Here is a 21,006-nt window from a genome sequence, read left to right as displayed (position 1 = left end):
TGGATGACAGATGGATGATGGATGGATGAGAGTAGATGGTGGATGAATGGATGACAGATGGATGGAAGGATGATGGATGACAAATGGATGGATGGATGGATGACAGATGGATGATGGATGGATGAGAGTAGATGGTGGATGAATGGATGACAGATGGATGGATGAATGGATGACAGACAGATGGATGACAGACAGATGGATGATAGTGTGTGACGGAAGCAGGTGTAATAAGGGATTTGATCGGGGTGCCAGCCAGGTCTCTCTCCTGACATAAGAAATAAATACAATTATCAACAACTTTCCCTTGTAACTCACACTCACTTCACAACACAACGGATGTAAACAATTTGAAGTGTTTATCACCCTAACCTGGACTGAAACAAACAAACCCAAATAATCACATAAGCATAAGGCAAAAGCGGGGGTGTATTAAATCAGATCTTTTGCCACAACATGTATAATAATTAATGGAAAGGTCTGAGAGTCACGTTCAGATAAATTCAGTTCCGTTCAGATAAATTCAGTTCAGTTCAGATAAATTCAGTTCCGTTCAGATAAATTCAGTTCTGTTCAGATAAATTCAGTTCCGTTCAGATAAGAAAAATGTGCGTCCATAATACACTCAGCAAAAAAAAAGGAACTAAGATTATCGTTGTAGATTCAGTATACAGCAGCTGCAGCAACCGCTGTGTCGATCAGCTGTTTACTCACGGTACCGCTGAGGATCCGACAGGCCGCTGCTTTGGTGGTTCACCAGAACACACTCCCAGCTTACTCCTCCAGCACATCAGATAAGTCACATAGGTCCGCTAGACTCTCCCTAGTCGTTGGTGCGATAATCCTTAGTCCATAACACCGCTTGGCAGCGTCCGATCAAACTCACCTCCTCCTGCCTCCAGCGTCCTCCAGACAGGTGAGGGAGTACCACTCTCGGGGGGCGGGGCGTGTCTCCTAACTCACCTCTTATAGAAGTCAGGCAGACAAAACGATCAATAAAACAATATTGCTGCCTTTCTCTTAGGTCACAGAAATCAGCAACAAAAATAAAGACAATAACCTCCAAACTGTATTTCACACATATAAGTAATTTAACAAGTTCAACCAAAGCCGATAGGCACCAGGTGACAGACTTGGGCTGTTACACACCCCCTCCCCTGCAATAAGCCAAACCCTTTGTAGGCGTCAATCATATAGGTTTTAGTTTTACATAAACCCTGAGAAGTCTTCGTCACTGCTATCCTCTTCAAATATCCGAAAGAGATTTATTCACTGTGCCTGGTCGACTTCCTCTGCAAGAGGATAGCAAGGTTTTAACTGGGTTGCATGTACTACCCGTAGGTCTTCCCCGGTGTCTTCCATGACAACTTCATAATTCAAAGGCCCTAACTTCTGGGTGATACGGTAGGGACCTTTCCAACGGGGGCCTAACTTGGCAGAATAAGCCAGATCAGCTCTCGAACTGGGATGAGTGCGGAGCCAGACTCGATCTTGTGACCTGAACTCTGGTTCTCTTCTTCCTTTGTCATAATATTTCTTTTGTTTTTGGCGAGCCTTCTCCATGTGTTGAGAAACCAGGTGTTTGAGTTTTGTCAGTTGCCTGGCCGTGGGATACGCAGGCGAGTCAGGATCATTGAAATGGGGTTGGAGCTCATTATCCAGGGGTCCCTTTAAAGAGCGCCCTAGGTTGAGCTCAGCAGGGGTTACTCTAGGGCTGTCGCGGTAACCGCAAAAATGAAATATCGCGATATGAAGAAGCCCACCGCGCTGCATCATGCGCCACCGCGATTACTGAACTTGGTTCAACTCAGTGATGCATGTTGAGAAGGATGGCTGCACTGGTATCAAAACGAAACGTTACTTCGCTCCTTTGGGAGCACTTTGGTTTTCAGTACGTCAGCTGCTGCGCAGCCAGAGTCCTTGGCCAAGACAGAGCTGCCACCAGCGGCAAAAATAAATAAATAAATGCTCGGAGACCTGCTGAAGTCCCGGACAAGCACTGCTTCTGCAGCCGTCCCGAAGAGAGTTTGAGCCGAGCTGGAGCTCACTCGCTACCTGCAGGAGGAATGCATCCACCCTAAAGAAACCCCCCTGACATGGTGGAGCAACAACCGGGAGATATTCCCTTTGCTCGCCAGAGTCGCACGCAAGTACGTGTGCGTTAGTGCAACGAGCGCTCCATCTGAGAGGGTTTTCAGTGTTGCTGGAAATGTTGCCCCCCTCTCAGATCCTCTCTCAAACCGTAGTTAACATGCTGGTTTCCCTTGTGGGTAACAAGGACGTGACCGAGCTATAAATCACCGTCATTCATGTGTGTGAAAGTGAAATGATAGTGTGCCCGCCCCCCGGTGCGCGCGCGCGCGCGCGCCCGGTACATGTGATTTTTTATGCTTGATTTTAAACAACTAAACAAAATGGGGACTTGTTTCTTATTTGTTAGATGCTGCAGCCAAATTTGCATTTAAAACTTTAACCTTCTCCTGAATTTAGTTGTTTTTAAGTTCAGTCGGACTCCGACTGTCGGAGAAACAAACGCTACTGCGATCTGTGTTGTTACTGCCCTTTGATCTGCATTCAGTAAAGTGTTATAAAAGAAGGCACGGCAATTTTTAACCTTTTTTAAATGTGTAAACATTATGTTTAGATAGTACTGCAATAAAAAAGGGCTGCAATAATATCACACACCGCAATATTAAGCCACCCTGAATCACCGCAGGGGAAATTCCTCAACCGCGACAGCCCTAGGTTACTCCTGAGGACTCATGCACTGCTGAGTTGAGGGCAAAACGGAACTCTGATAAGTACGTATCCCAGGTTTTGTGTTTTTCCTCTACGTAAGATGTGATCATGGCTTTTAAATTTCGGTTTATTCTTTCTGTTAAGTTTGTTTGGGGATGATATGGTGAAGTTCTCTTCTGCTGGAGATTCCACCGTTTGCACGTTTCCTCGAAGACAGATGAAACAAACTGTGGGCCTTGGTCCGAAAGGATGTAGGTGGGTGAACCCCAACGGGTGAGAATTTCCTTTACCAGGATTTGGGATACAGTCTGAGCTGTGGCCTTACGGAGTGGGAATAACTCTATCCAGCGAGTATAGTAGTCGACAAAGACTGTCAGGTATACATTTCCATAGGTGCTCTGGGGAAAAGGCCCCATGAGGTCCACCCCCAACATCTCCCAAGGGCCACTGACCAAAGTCTGTTGAAGTTTTCCGCGGGGTTTCCGGTTCTCGGGTTTATAAAGCTGGCAGATCTTACAACTGCGAACGTAGTTTCTTACGTCCAAGCTCATCCTGGGCCAATACACAAGGGACTGTAACCTCTTGTAAGTTTTACATCGTCCAAGGTGGCCAGATAAGGGATTGTCATGGGAGTGATGGAGCAGCTGTTGACGAAGAGGTGAGGGGACGTAGATTTGATGTATAGTTTTATGCGGTAGTTGGGTCACTCTGTACACTTTATCCTCTATGATGGTGAACCTGGTGGTTGGACCTTCAGTGATTTCTCCTGTTTCAACGATTTTTTCATACAGGCTTTGAATATCTGGATCCATCTGTTGTGCTTTCCAGATATCCTCGTCTGTTATATGTAATTCCGGTGAGGAGTCCTTCAGTGAGCCCAACACAGCCGCACACGTAGGTATTTGATTGAGGTCCACTGGAGCTCTTGATAGAGCATCTGGTACGGTATTATATCTGCCTTTACGGTATTCCACCGTGAAGGAGAACTCTTGTAGACGAAGAGCCCACCGTATCAGTCTGGTGCTGGGTTTGGTGGTCTTAAAGACCCAAACAAGGGAAGAATGATCCGTAACAACCGTGAAGCGCCTCCCTTCCAGATAGTATCTCCACTTCTCAAGAGCCCACACCACAGCCAGACACTCTTGTTCTGTGGTAGAGTAATTTCTCTCTGCCTTATTAAGGGTGCGGCTGGCAAAAGCAAGAACCTGTTCCGTCCCGAGTCCTGTTGGTTGAGTCAACACAGCCCCTAGACCTACTTCACTGGCGCCTGTGTATACTATAAAAGGGAGGTTGAAGTCTGGATAGCCAAGTATTGGTGGAGAGACTAGATATTTTTTAAGAGTTTCAAAGGCTGCTTGGCATTGAGGTGTCCAGATGTACTTTGCTCCTCTCCGTTTCAAAGCATGAAGTGGTTCAGTTAACTGTGAAAATCCAGGCACAAAGCGATGGTACCATCCAGCTATTCCAAGAAACCGCTGTAGCTCCTTTATGTTCTGTGGGACTGGGAAATCCTGAACAGCCTTGGTTTTTTCTGCGTCTACCTCCACTCCAGAGGAGGAGCTACATGTCCTAGGAATTTCAGTGAGGTACGGAAGAAGTGACTCTTTTTCATGTTCACCGTTAAATTCGCCATTTGCAGTTTGTCAAAGACAGCTTGAAGGTCAAACCTGTGCTGCTCTGGTGTGGATGAATAAACAATGATATCATCCAAATAGACAAAACAATTTTTTCCTCTCAAGTCCCCCAGAACTACCTCCATTAACCTTTGGAAGGTGGCAGGTGCAGGAAAATAACTTACAGAGGCAGTGGCTCCTTGTTGGGTATGGGGGGAAAGTGAGTGAAATGGTCCTTGAAGTTGCCTTTGGGGATTACTAGAAGTTTGTGGACTGGATACGTTTGGAGCCCTATTTTTATCAGCCCTACACTGGGGGCATGAAGCAGGTGCATTGTGGCCTTTGCAGCGCCAGCAGTACACCTGAGGTTGGGTGGAAGCTGCTGGGTTCAGTTGGCGTGGTGTCGTTTGTGTAGTGGAAGGTGTGGGAGTTATGTTGGAAGGAGGCTTCTGAACTGCCTTCCGCAGACCTTTCCTCTGTTCATATTGCAGTTGGTTTTGTTGGTCCTTCTCCAGTTGTTGTCCCAGACGAACAAGTTGATCCACCGAGGTGACTCTGCTCCGCAGTTAACTGGCGAGTTGGGGGTTGATATTCTTTAGGATCAACTTCACAACATCCCCTTCCGTTATAGAGGGCTTCCATCGCTTGCATAGCGATTGATACATGTAAGCAAAGTCTCTGATGCCTTCATTCTCTTCTTGGATTCTGTTACACACTCTTTCAGCCAACTCATCCTCATAGTCCTCAGATAGGAACGCAGCACGAAACTGCTTGTTGAATTCAGTCCACGTTTGGACTTTATGACGGGCCACATCCCACCAGTCCCTGGAAGTACCGTGAAGCACATTACGGAGAGTGGCCATAAGCTCCTCATCAGTGAGTGGATTGAGGGCTAAAAAATCTTCACATCTCTCCAGGTACTGAAGGGGGTCCGAGGAGTCATCGATTCTTCCAAATGTTGGGAACTGTACTTTAATGGGAGCCTTTCCCGCAAGCCTGCCCCTAGTTTCTCCTTGGATGGCAGAGCTTCGAGGGGAGTCAAGCAGATCATTTGGTTTACTGCTCCTTATTGTCGACTGCAGTCTGGGGTGACCTGCATGTCCCAGCGGTCTCCCACCTAAATCATCTGGCATGGTCTGCACGCTTGCCTGTCCCATTGAGGGGTTTAGCCGCGTGGAGGTGAGCTCTTCAGCCATGGTGTGCAACGTGTTAAGACAGAGGGAAAGCTCCTCTTTCACTGGTTGGATGATATCTGGTATGAGTTTCGTGGTAATTTCAGTGTACTGCTCTTTAAGCCTCCATCCAAGGGAAGCATCCAGCTGGGTTCGTAAATACTCAACTCGTGTATCCACATGCTTGACTAGTTGTTTTTGCTGCTCCATGAATGACTCAGTCAGTCTTTCCTTCAACTGTTCAATTTGATAGGTTATTCCTTTGGATAACTCTTCAATGTCTAACTTTATTTCCCCTATTTCCAGTTGGTATTGGGTCTGGTCTGGAGGTGAACTGGAACAATTCACTGTTTGTGTGCATTCATCTAACTTCCTGCTCACAGGAACAGGGCTGATGGCCTCTAACGGAGTGGCCAGCCCTGGGAGCTCAAACAGCTCCATATCCAAAAGGGAATATGATGTAGGAGGCTCATCGGGCAGGCAAGTTTGATTCTCTGACCCAGCTTGTGCTGCCATTTCCTAATTTCCTAATTTGTTTAGTCTTTCTAACCCTTTGCAGTCTATTCTTTATTCTGTATGCTAACTATTTATTTGTTATTACCGGGTTTGTTTTTTTCAGTATATTTAATATTTACCCTTTAACGGTCCCATCTGGGGTGCCAATTTTTTATGTGACGGAAGCAGGTGTAACTAAGGGATTTGATCGGGGTGCCAGCCAGGTCTCTCTCCTGACATATAAGAAATAAATACAATTATTAACAACTTTCCCTTGTAACTCACACTCACTTCACAACACAAAGGATGTAAACAATTTGAAGTGTTTATCACCCTAACCTGGACTGGAACAAACAAACCCAAATAATCACATAAGCATAAGGCAAAAGCGGGGGTGTATTAAATCAGATCTTTTGCAACAACATATATAATAATTAATGGAAAGGTCTGAGAGTCACGTTCAGATAAATTCAGTTCCGTTCAGATGAATTCAGTTCTGTTCAGATAAGTTCAGTTCAGTTCAGATAAATTCAGTTCTGTTCAGATGAATTCAGTTCAGTTCAGATAAATTCAGTTCAGTTCAGATAAATTCAGTTCCGTTCAGATGAATTCAGTTCAGTTCAGATAAATTCAGTTCAGTTCAGATAAATTCAGTTCAGTTCAGATAAATTCAGTTCAGTTCAGAAAAGAAAAATGTGCGTCCATAATATACTCAGCAAAAAAAAAGGAACAAAGATTATCGTTGTAGATTCAGTATACAGCAGCTGCAGCAACCGCTGCGTCGATCAGCTGTTTACTCACGGTACCGCTGAGGATCCGACAGGCCGCTGCTTCGGTGGTTCACCAGAACACACTCCCAGCTTACTCCTCCAGCACATCAGATAAGTCACATAGGTCCGCTAGACTCTCCCTAGTCGTTGGTGCGATAATCCTTAGTCCATAACACCGCATGGCAGCGTCCGATCAAACTCACTTCCTCCTGCCTCCAGCGTCCTCCAGACAGGTGAGGGAGTACCACTCTCGGGGGGCGGGGCGTGTCTCCTAACTCACCTCTTATAGAAGTCAGGCAGACAAAACGATCAATAAAACAATATTGCTGCCTTTCTCTTAGGTCACAGAAATCAGCAACAAAAATAAAGACAATAACCTCCAAACTGTATTTCACACATATAAGTAATTTAACAAGTTCAACCAAAGCCGATAGGCACCAGGTGACAGACTTGGGCAGTTACAAGTGGATGGTGGATGAATGGATGACAGACAGATGGATGATAGTGGATGGATGGATGGATGACAGGCAGATGGATGATAGTGGATGGATGGATGGATGACAGGCAGATGGATGATAGTGGATGGATGGATGGATGACAGGCAGATGGATGATAGTGGATGGATGGATGGATGACAGACAGATGGATGATAGTGGATGGTGGATGAATGGATGACAGATGGATGGATGGATGACAGGCAGATGGATGATAGTGGATGGATGGATGGATGGATGGATGACAGACAGATGGAAGATAGTGGATGGTGGATGAATTGATGACAGATGGATGGATGACAGACAGATGGATGATAGTGGATGGATGGATGGATGACAGACAGATGGATGATAGTGGATGGTGGATGAATGGATGACAGATGGATGGATGGATGACAGGCAGATGGATGATAGTGGATGGATGGATGGATGACAGGCAGATGGATGATAGTGGATGGTGGATGAATGGATGACAGATGGATGGATGGATGACAGGCAGATGGATGATAGTGGATGGATGGATGGATGGATGGATGACAGACAGATGGAAGATAGTGGATGGTGGATGAATTGATGACAGATGGATGGATGACAGACAGATGGATGATAGTGGATGGATGGATGGATGACAGACAGATGGATGATAGTGGATGGTGGATGAATGGATGACAGATGGATGGATGGATGACAGGCAGATGGATGATAGTGGATGGATGGATGGATGGATGGATGACAGACAGATGGATGATAGTGGATGGATGGATGGATGACAGACAGATGGATGATAGTGGATGGTGGATGAATGGATGACAGATGGATGGATGGATGACAGGCAGATGGATGATAGTGATGGATGGATGGATGACAGACAGATGGATGATAGTGGATGGTGGATGAATGGATGACAGATGGATGGATGGATGACAGACAGATGGATGATAGTGGATGGATGGATGGATGGATGGATGACAGACAGATGGATGATAGTGGATGGATGGATGGATGGATGGATGATAGATGGATGGATGGATGAAAGGCAGATGGATGATAGTGGATGGATGGATGGATGGATGGATGGATGGATGACAGACAGATGGATGATAGTGGATGGATGGATGGATGGATGGATGGATGGATGGATGGATGACAGACAGATGGATGATAGTGGATGGATGGATGGATGGATGACAGACAGATGGATGATAGTGGATGGTGGATGAATGGATGACAGATGGATGGATGGATGAAAGGCAGATGGATGATAGTGGATGGATGGATGGATGGATGGATGGATGGATGACAGACAGATGGATGATAGTGGATGGATGGATGGATGGATGGATGGATGGATGACAGACAGATGGATGATAGTGGATGGATGGATGGATGGATGATAGTGGATGGTGGATGAATGGATGACAGATAGATGGATGAATGGATGACAGACAGATGGATGATAGTGGATGGATGGATGGATGGATGGATGGTTGAGAGTGGATGGTGGATGAATGGATGACAGACAGATGGATGATAGTGGATGGATGGATGGATGGATGGATGGATGGATGGATGACAGACAGATGGATGATAGTGGATGGATGGATGGATGGATGACAGACAGATGGATGATAGTGGATGGATGGATGGATGGATGACAGACAGATGGATGATAGTGGATGGATGGATGGATGGATGACAGACAGATGGATGATTGTGGATGGATGGATGGATGGATGGATGACAGACAGATGGATGATAGTGGATGGATGGATGGATGGATGATAGTGGATGGTGGATGAATGGATGACAGATGGATGGCTGAATGGATGACAGACAGATGGATGATAGTGGATGGATGGATGGATGGATGGATGGATGGATGAGAGTGGATGGTGGAGGAATGGATGACAGACAGATGGATGATAGTGGATGGATGGATGAATGGATAACAGACAGATGGATGATAGTGGATGGATGGATGGATGGATGGATGAGAGTGGATGGTGGATGAATGGATGACAGACAGATGGATGATAGTGGATGGATTGATGGATGGATGAGAGTGGATGGATGGATGACAGACAGATGGATGATAGTGGATGGATGGATGGATGGATGAGAGTGGATGGATGGATGGATGATAGTGGATGGATGGATGGATGACAGACAGATGGATGATAGTGGATGGATGGATGGATGGATGACAGACAGATGGATGACAGTGGATGGATGGATGGATGGATGGATGACAGACAGATGGATGATAGTGGATGGATGGATGGATGATAGTGGATGGTGGATGAATGGATGACAGATGGATGGATGAATGGATGACAGACAGATGGATGATAGTGGATGGATGGATGGATGGATGGATGGATGGATGAATGGATGGATGAGAGTGGATGGTGGATGAATGGATGACAGACAGATGGATGATAGTGGATGGATGGATGGATGGATGAGAGTGGATGGATGGATGGATGGATGACAGACAGATGGATGATAGTGGATGGATGGATGGATGGATGGATGAGAGTGGATGGATGGATGGATGGATGACACACAGATGGATGATAGTGGATGGATGGATGGATGGATGACAGACAGATGGAGTATAGTGGATGGATGGATGACAGACAGATGGATGATAGTGGATGGATGGATGGATGGATGACAGACAGATGGATGATAGTGGATGGATGGATGGATGGATGATAGTGGATGGTGGATGAATGGATGACAGATGGATGGATGAATGGATGACAGACAGATGGATGATAGTGGATGGATGGATGGATGGATGGATGGATGGATGAGAGTGGATGGTGGAGGAATGGATGACAGACAGATGGATGATAGTGGATGGATGGATGAATGGATAACAGACAGATGGATGATAGTGGATGGATGGATGGATGGATGAGAGTGGATGGTGGATTAATGGATGACAGACAGATGGATGATAGTGGATGGATTGATGGATGGATGAGAGTGGATGGATGGATGGATGACAGACAGATGGATGATAGTGGATGGATGGATGGATGGATGAGAGTGGATGGATGGATGGATGATAGTGGATGGATGGATGGATGACAGACAGATGGATGATAGTGGATGGATGGATGGATGGATGGATGACAGACAGATGGATGATAGTGGATGGATGGATGGATGGATGACAGACAGATGGATGATAGTGGATGGATGGATGGATGATAGTGGATGGTGGATGAATGGATAACAGATGGATGGATGAATGGATGACAGACAGATGGATGATAGTGGATGGATGGATGGATGGATGGATGGATGGATGGATGGATGAATGGATGGATGAGAGTGGATGGTGGATGAATGGATGACAGACAGATGGATGATAGTGGATGGATGGATGGATGGATGGATGGATGGATGGATGGATGAGAGTGGATGGATGGATGGATGGATGACAGACAGATGGATGATAGTGGATGGATGGATGGATGGATGAGAGTGGATGGATGGATGGATGGATGACAGACAGATGGATGATAGTGGATGGATGGATGGATGGATGACAGACAGATGGAGTATAGTGGATTGATGGATGACAGACAGATGGATGATAGTGGATGGATGGATGGATGGATGACAGACAGATGGATGATAGTGGATGGATGGATGGATGATAGTGGATGGTGGATGAATGGATGACAGATGGATGGATGAATGGATGACAGACAGATGGATGATAGTGGATGGATGGATGGATGGATGGATGGATGAGAGTGATGGTGGATGAATGGATGACAGACAGATGGATGATAGTGGATGGATGGATGGATGGATGAGAGTGGATGGTGGATGAATGGATGACAGACAGATGGATGATAGTGGATGGATGGATGGATGGATGGATGGATGGATGGATGGATGAGAGTGGATGGATGGATGGATGGATGAAAGACAGATGGATGATAGTGGATGGATGGATGGATGACAGACAGATGGATGATAGTGGATGGATGGATGACAGACAGATGGATGATAGTGGATGGATGGATGGATGGATGGATGAGAGTGGATGGATGGATGGATGGATGGATGGATGGATGACAGACAGATGGATGATAGTGGATGGATGGATGGATGAGAGACAGATGGATGATAGTGGATGGATGGATGGATGACAGACAGATGGATGATAGTGGATGGTGGATGAATGGATGACAGATGGATGGATGACAGTTGATGGTGGATGGATGGATGGATGAGAGTGGATGGTGGATGAATGGATGACAGATTTATGGATGAGAGTGGATGGTGGATGAATGGATGACAGATGGATGGATGGATGACAGATGGATGGATGATAGTCGATGGATGGATGGATGACAGACAGATGGATGATAGCGGATGGTGGATGAATGGATGACAGATGGATGGATGACAGACAGATGGATGATAGTGGATGGTGGATGAATGGATGATAGATGGATGGATGGATGACAGACAGATGGATGATAGTGGATGGATGGATGGATGACAGACAGATGGATGATAGTGGATGGTGGATGAACGGATGACAGATGGATGGATGGATGACAGGCAGATGGATGATAGTGGATGGATGGATGGATGGATGGATGGATGACAGACAGATGGATGATAGTGGATGGATGGATGGATGGATGACAGACAGATGTATGATAGTGGATGGTGGATGAATGGATGACAGATGGATGGATGGATGACAGGCGGATGGATGATAGTGGATGGAAGGATGGATGACAGACAGATGGATGATAGTGGATGGTGGATGAATGGATGACAGATGGATGGATGGATGACAGACAGATGGATGATAGTGTTTGGTGGATGAATGGATGACAGATGGATGGATGGATGACAGACAGATGGATGATAGTGGATGGATGGATGGATGACAGACAGATGGATGATAGTGGATGGTGGATGAATGGATGACAGATGGATGGATGGATGACAGGCAGATGGATGATAGTGGATGGATGGATGGATGGATGACAGACAGATGGATGATAGTGGATGGATGGATGGATGGATGAATGGATGACAGACAGATGGATGATAGTGGATGGTGGATGAATGGATGACAGATGGATGGATGGATGACAGGCAGATGGATGATAGAGGATGGATGGATGGATGGATGGATGACAGACAGTTGGATGATAGTGGATGGATGGATGGATGGATGATAGTGGATGGATGCATGGATGGATGATAGTGGATGGTGGATGAATGGATGACAGATGGATGGATGAATGGATGACAGACAGATGGATGATAGTGGATGGATGGATGGATGGATGAGAGTGGATGGATGGATGGATGGATGAGAGACAGATGGATGATAGTGGATGGATGGATGGATGGATGGATGAGAGTGGATGGATGGATGGATGGATGACAGACAGATGGATGATAGTGGATGGATGGATGGATGGATGACAGACAGATGGATGATAGTGGATGGATGGATGGATGGATGGATGACAGACAGATGGATGATAGTGGATGGATGGATGGTTGGATGGATGACAGACAGATGGATGATAGTGGATGGATGGATGGATGATAGTGGATGGTGGATGAATGGATGACAGATGGATGGATGAATGGATGACAGACAGATGGATGATAGTGGATGGATGGATGGATGGATGAGAGTGGATGGTGGATGAATGGATGACAGACAGATGGATGATAGTGGATGGATGGATGGATGGATGAGAGTGGATGGATGGATGGATGGATGGATGGATGGATGGATGGATGGATGACAGACAGATGGATGATAGTGGATGGATGGATGGATGAGAGTGGATGGATGGATGGATGACAGACAGATGGATGATAGTGGATGGATGGATGGATGGATGACAGACAGATGGATGATAGTGGATGGATGGATGGATGGGTGGATGACAGACAGATGGATGATAGTGGATGGATGGATGGATGGATGACAGACAGATGGATGATAGTGGATGGATGGATGGATGGATGATAGTGGATTGTGGATGAATGGATGACAGATGGATGGATGAATGGATGACAGACAGATGGATGATAGTGGATGGATGGATGGATGGATGAGAGTGGATGGTGGATGAATGGATGACAGACAGATGGATGATAGTGGGTGGATGGATGGATGGATGGATGATAGACAGATGGATGATAGTGGATGGATGGATGGATGACAGACAGATGGATGATAGTGGATGGATGGATGGATGGATGATAGTGGATTGTGGATGAATGGATGACAGATGGATGGATGAATGGATGACAGACAGATGGATGATAGTGGATGGATGGATGGATGGATGAGAGTGGATGGTGGATGAATGGATGACAGACAGATGGATGATAGTGGATGGATGGATGGATGGATGAGAGTGGATGGATGGATGGATGGATGACAGACAGATGGATGATAGTGGATGGATGGATGGATGGATGGATGGATGGATGGATGGATGGATGACAGACAGATGGATGATAGTGGATGGATGGATGGATGGATGGATGACAGACAGATGGATGATAGTGGATGGATGGATGGATGACAGACAGATGGATGATAGTGGATGGATGGATGGATGACAGACAGATGGATGATAGTGGATGGTGGATGAATGGATGACAGATGGATGGATGACAGTTGATGGTGGATGAATGGATGACAGATGGATGGATCACAGATAGATGGATGATAGTGGATGGTGGATGAATGGATGATAGATGGATGGATGGATGACAGACAGATGGATGATAGTGGATGGATGGATGGATGGATGACAGACAGATGGATGATAGTGGATGGTGGATGAACGGATGACAGATGGATGGATGGATGACAGGCAGATGGATGATAGTGGATGGATGGATGGATGGATGACAGACAGATGGATGATAGTGGATGGTGGATGAATGGATGACAGATGGATGGACGGATGACAGGCAGATTGATGATAGTGGATGGATGGATGGATGACAGACAGATGGAATATAGTGGATGGAGGATGAATGGATGACAGATGGATGGATGGATGACAGACAGATTGATGATAGTGGATGGTGGATGAATGGATGACAGATGGATGGATGGATGACAGACAGATGGATGATAGTGGATGGATGGATGGATGACAGACAGATGGATGATAGTGGATGGTGGATGAATGGATGACAGATGGATGGATGGATGACAGGCAGATGGATGATAGTGGATGGATGGATGGATTGATGGATGACAGACAGATGGATGATAGTGGATGAATGGATGACAGATGGATGGATGGATGACAGGCAGATGGATAATAGTGGATGGATGGATGGATGGATGGATGGATGACAGACAGATGGATGATAGTGGATGGATGGATGGATGGATGGATGACAGACAGATGGATGATAGTAGATGGATGCATGGATGGATGATAGTGGATGGTGGATGAATGGATGACAGATGGATGGATGAATGGATGACAGACAGATGGATGATAGTGGATGGATGGATGGATGGATGAGAGTGGATGGTGGATGAATGGATGACAGACAGATGGATGACAGTGGATGGATGGATGGATGACAGACAGATGGATGATAGTGGATGGATGGATGGATGGATGGATGACAGACAGATGGATGAGAGTGGATGGATGGATGGATGGATGACAGACAGATGGATGATAGTGGATGGATGGATGGATGGATGAGAGTGGATGGATGGATGGATGGGTGACAGACAGATGGATGATAGTGGATGGATGGATGGATGACAGACAGATGGATGATAGTGGATGGATGGATGACAGACAGATGGATCATAGTGGATGGTGGATGAATGGATGAAAGATGGATGGATGACAGTTGATGGTGGATGAATGGATGGATGGATGAGAGTGGATGGTGAATGAATGGATGAGAGATGGATGGATGAGAGTGGATGGTGGATGAATGGATGACAGATGGATGGATGAGAGTGGATGGTGGATGAATGGATGACAGATGGATGGATGACAGTTGATGGTGGATGAATGGATGGATGGATGGATGAGAGTGGATGGTGGATGAATGGATGACAGATGGATGGATGAGAGTGGATGGTGGATGAATGGATGACAGATGGATGGATGGATGACAGTTGAGGGTGGATGAATGGATGGATGGATGGATGAGAGTGGATGGTGGATGAATGGATGGATGGGTGGATGAGAGTGGATGGTGGATGAATGGATGACAGATGGATGGATAAGAGTGGATGGTGGATGAATGGATAACAGATGGATGGATGAGAGTGGATGGTGGATGAATGGATGACAGATGGATGGATGACAGTTGATGGTGGATGAATGGATGGATGGATGGATGGATGAGAGTGGATGGTGGATGAATGGATGACAGATGGATGGATGGATGACAGTTGATGGTGGATGAATGGATGGATGGATGGATGAGAGTTGATGGTGGATGAATGGATGGATGGATGGATGAGAGTGGATGGTGGATGAATGGATGACAGATGGATGGATGAGAGTGGATGGTGGATGAATGGATGACAGATGGATGGATGAGAGTGGATGGTGGATGAATGGATGACAGATGGATGGATGAGAGTTGATGGTGGATGAATGGATGACAGATGGGTGGATGGATGGATGGATGACAGATGGATGATGGATGGATGAGATTGGATGATGGATGAATGGATGACAAATGGATGGATGGATGACAGACAGATGGATGATAGTGGATGGATGGATGGATGGATGGATGACAGATGGATGGATGAGAGTGGATGGTGGATGAATGGATGACAGATGGATGGATGACAGTTGATGGTGGATGAATGGATGGATGGATGGATGGATGAGAGTGGATGGTGGATGAATGGATGACAGATGGATGGATGAGAGTGGATGGTGGATGAATGGATGACAAATGGATGGATGGATGGATGACAGACAGATGGATGATAGTGGATGGATGGATGAATGGATGAGAGTGGATGGATGGATGGATGACAGACAGATGGATGATAGTGGATGGATGGATGGATGGATGGATGGATGACAGACAGATGGATGATAGTGGATGGATGGATGGATGGATGGATGGATGACAGACAGATGGATGATAGTGGATGGATGGATGGATGATAGTGGATGGTGGATGAATGGATGACAGATGGATGGATGAATGGATGACAGACAGATGGATGATAGTGGATGGATGGATGGATGGATGGATGGATGAGAGTGGATGGTGGATGAATGGATGACAGACAGATGGATGATAGTGGATGGATGGATGGATGGATGGATGGATGAGAGTGGATGGATGGATGGATGGATGGATGACAGACAGATGGATGATAGTGGATGGATGGATGGATGAGAGTGGATGGATGGATGGATGGATGGATGACAGACAGATGGATGATAGTGGATGGATGGATGGATGGATGGATGGATGACAGACAGATGGATGATAGTGGATGGATGGATGACAGACAGACGGATGATAGTGGATGGATGGATGGATGGATGACAGACAGATGGATGATAGTGGATGGATGGATGGATGGATGATAGTGGAGGGTGGATGAATGGATGACAGATGGATGGATGAATGGATGACAGACAGATGGATGATAGTGGATGGATGGATGGATGGATGGATGAGAGTGGATGGTGGATGAATGGATGACAGAGAGATGGATGATAGTGGATGGATGGATGGATGGATGAGAGTGGATGGTGAATGAATGGATGACAGACAGATGGATGATAGTGGATGGATGGATTGATGGATGGATGGATGGATGGATGAGAGTGGATGGATGGATGGATGGATGGATGGATGAAAGACAGATGGATGATAGTGGATGGATGGATGACAGACAGATGGATGATAGTGGACAGATGGATAGATGGATGAGAGTCGATGGATGGATGGATGGATGACAGACAGATGGATGATAGTGGATGGATGGATGGATGGATGACAGACAGATGGATGATAGTGGATGGATGGATGGATGACAGACAGATGGATGATAGTGGATGGTGGATGAATGGATTACAGATGGATGGATGACAGTTGATGGTGGATGGATGGATGGATGGATGAGAGTGGATGGTGGATGAATGGATGACAGATGGATGGATGAGAGTGGATGGTGGATGAATGGATGACAGATGGATGGATGGATGACAGGCAGATGGATGATAGCGGATGTTGGATGAATGGATGACAGATGGATGGATGACAGACAGATGGATGATAGTGGATGGTGGATGAATGGATGATAGATGGATGGATGGATGACAGAGAGATGGATGATAGTGGATGGATGGATGGATGACAGACAGATGGATGATAGTGGATGGTGGATGAACGGATGACAGATGGATGGATGGATGACAGGCAGATGGATGATAGTGGATGGATGATGGATGGATGGATGACAGACAGATGGATGATAGTGGATGGATGGATGGATGGATGACAGACAGATGTATGATAGTGGATGGTGGATGAATGGATGACAGATGGATGGATGGATGACAGGCGGATGGATGATAGTGGATGGATGGATGACAGACAGATGGATGATAATGGATGGTGGATGAATGGATGACAGATGGATGGATGATGACAGACAGATGGATGATAGTGGATGGTGGATGAATGGATGACAGATGGATGGATGGATGACAGACAGATGGATGATAGTGGATGGATGGATGGATGACAGACAGATGGATGATAGTGGATGGTGGATGAATGGATGACAGATGGATGGATGGATGACAGGCAGATGGATGATAGTGGATGGATGGATGGATGGATCGATGACAGACAGATGGATGATAGTCGATGGATGGATGGATGGATGGATGACAGACAGATGGATGATAGTGGATGGTGGATGAATGGATGACAGATGGATGGATGGATGGATGACAGGCAGATGGATGATAGTGGATGGATGGATGGATGGATGGATGACAGACAGATGGATGATAGTGGATGGATGGATGGATGGATGGATGACAGACAGATGGATGATAGTGGATGGACGCATGGATGGATGATAGTAGATGGTGGATGAATGGATGACAGATGGATGGATGAATGGATGACAGACAGATGGATGATAGTGGATGGATGGATGGATGGATGGATGAGAGTGGATGGATGGATGGATGGATGGATGACAGACAGATGGATGAGTGGATGGATGGATGGATGGATGAGAGTGGATGGATGGATGGATGGATGACAGACAGATGGATGATAGTGGATGGATGGATGGATGGATGGATGACAGACAGATGGATGATAGTGGATGGATGGATGGATGGATGACAGACAGATGGATGATAGTGGATGGATGGATGGATGGATGACAGACAGATGGATGATAGTGGATGGATGGATGGATGGATGGATGATAGTGGATGGTGGATGAATGGATGACAGATGGATGGATGAATGGATGACGGACAGATGGATGATAGTGGATGGATGGATGGATGGATGAGAGTGGATGGTGGATGAATGGATGACAGACAGATGGATGATAGTGGAGGGATGGATGGATGGATGAGAGTGGATGGATGGATGGATGACAGACAGATGGATGATAGTGGATGGATGGATGGATGGATGACAGACAGATGGATGATAGTGGATGGATGGATGGATGGATGGATGGATGGATGACAGACAGATGGATGATAGTGGATGGATGGATGGATGGATGATAGTGGATTGTGGATGAATGGATGACAGATGGATGGATGAATGGATGACAGACAGATGGATCATAGTGGATGGATGGATGGATGAGAGTGGATGGTGGATGAATGGATGACAGACAGATTGATGATAGTGGATGGATGGATGGATGGATGACAGACAGATGGATGATAGTGGATGGATGGATGGATGGATGACAGACAGATGGATGATAGTGGATGGATGGATGGATGGATGATAGTGGATTGTGGATGAATGGATGACAGATGGATGGATGAATAGATGACAGACAGATGGATGATAGTGGATGGATGGATGGATGGATGGATGGATAAGAGTGGATGGTGGATGAATGGATGACAGACAGATGGATGATAGTGGATGGATGGATGGATGGATGAGAGTGGATGGATGGATGGATGGATGGATGACAGACAGATGGATGATAGTGGATGGATGGATGGATGACAGACAGATGGATGATAGTGGATGGATGGATGGAAGACAGACAGATGGATGATAGTGGATGGATGGATGGATGGATGAGAGTGGATGGATGGATGGATGGATGACAGACAGATGGATGATAGTGGATGGATGGATGGATGACAGACAGATGGATGATAGTGGATGGATGGATGGATGGATGGATGACAGACAGATGGATGATAGTGGATGGTGGATGAATGGATGACAGATGGATGGATGACAGTTGATGGTGGATGAATGGATGACAGATGGATGGATGACAGACAGATGGATGATAGTGGATGGTGGATGAATGGATGATAGATGGATGGATGGATGACAGACAGATGGATGATAGTGGATGGATGGATGGATGACAGACAGATGGATGATAGTGGATGGTGGATGAACGGATGACAGATGGATGGATGGATGACAGTCAGATGGATGATAGTGGATGGATGGATGGATGGATGGATGACATACAGATGGATGAAAGTGGATGGATGGATGGATGGATGACAGACAGATGGATGATAGTGGATGGTGGATGAATGGATGACAGATGGATGGATGGATGACAGGCAGATGGATGATAGTGGATGGATGGATGGATGACAGACAGATGGATGATAGTGGATGGTGGATGAATGGATGACAGATGGATGGATGGATGACAGACAGATGGATGATAGTGGATGGTGGATGAATGGATGACAGATGGATGGATGGATGACAGATAGATGGATGATAGTGGATGGATGGATGGATGACAGACAGATGGATGATAGTGGATGGTGGATGAATGGATGACAGATGGATGGATGGATGACAGGCAGATGGATAATAGTGGATGGATGGATGGATGGATGGATGACAGACAGATGGATGATAGTGGATGGATGCATGGATGGATGACAGACAGATGGATGATAGTAGATGGATGCATGGATGGATGATAGTGGATGGTGGATGAATGGATGACAGATAGATGGATGAATGGATGACACACAGATGGATGATAGTGGATGGATGGATGGATGGATGAGAGTGGATGGTGGATGAATGGATGACGGACAGATGGATGATAGTGGATGGATGGATGGATGGATGAGAGTGGATTGATGGATGGATGACAGACAGATGGATGATAGTGGATGGATGGATGGATGGATGGATGGATGAGAGTGGATGGATGGATGGATGGATGGATGACAGACAGATGGATGATAGTGGATGGATGGATGGATGAGAGTGGATGGATGGATGGATGGATGGATGACAGACAGATGGATGATAGTGGATGGATGGATGGATGGATGGATGACAGACAGATGGATGATAGTGGATGGATGGATGACAGACAGACGGATGATAGTGGATGGATGGATGGATGGATGACAGACAGATGGATGATAGTGGATGGATGGATGGATGGATGATAGTGGAGGGT

The 21,006-nt window shown here is 46.2% G+C and overlaps 1 protein-coding gene across 1 annotated transcript in view; it reads left to right on the top strand.

Moving 5' to 3' along the window:
- Window positions 1-21,006, top strand: part of LOC107373998 (HERV-H LTR-associating protein 2) — a 71,916-nt gene that overhangs the window by 40,422 nt on the left and 10,488 nt on the right. The window lies entirely within an intron of this gene.

Source organism: Nothobranchius furzeri, chromosome 2 (assembly GCF_043380555.1).
Source record: "Nothobranchius furzeri strain GRZ-AD chromosome 2, NfurGRZ-RIMD1, whole genome shotgun sequence".
Classification (NCBI taxonomy): Eukaryota; Metazoa; Chordata; class Actinopteri; order Cyprinodontiformes; family Nothobranchiidae; genus Nothobranchius; species Nothobranchius furzeri.
This window is presented reverse-complemented; position numbering and strand designations above follow the sequence as displayed.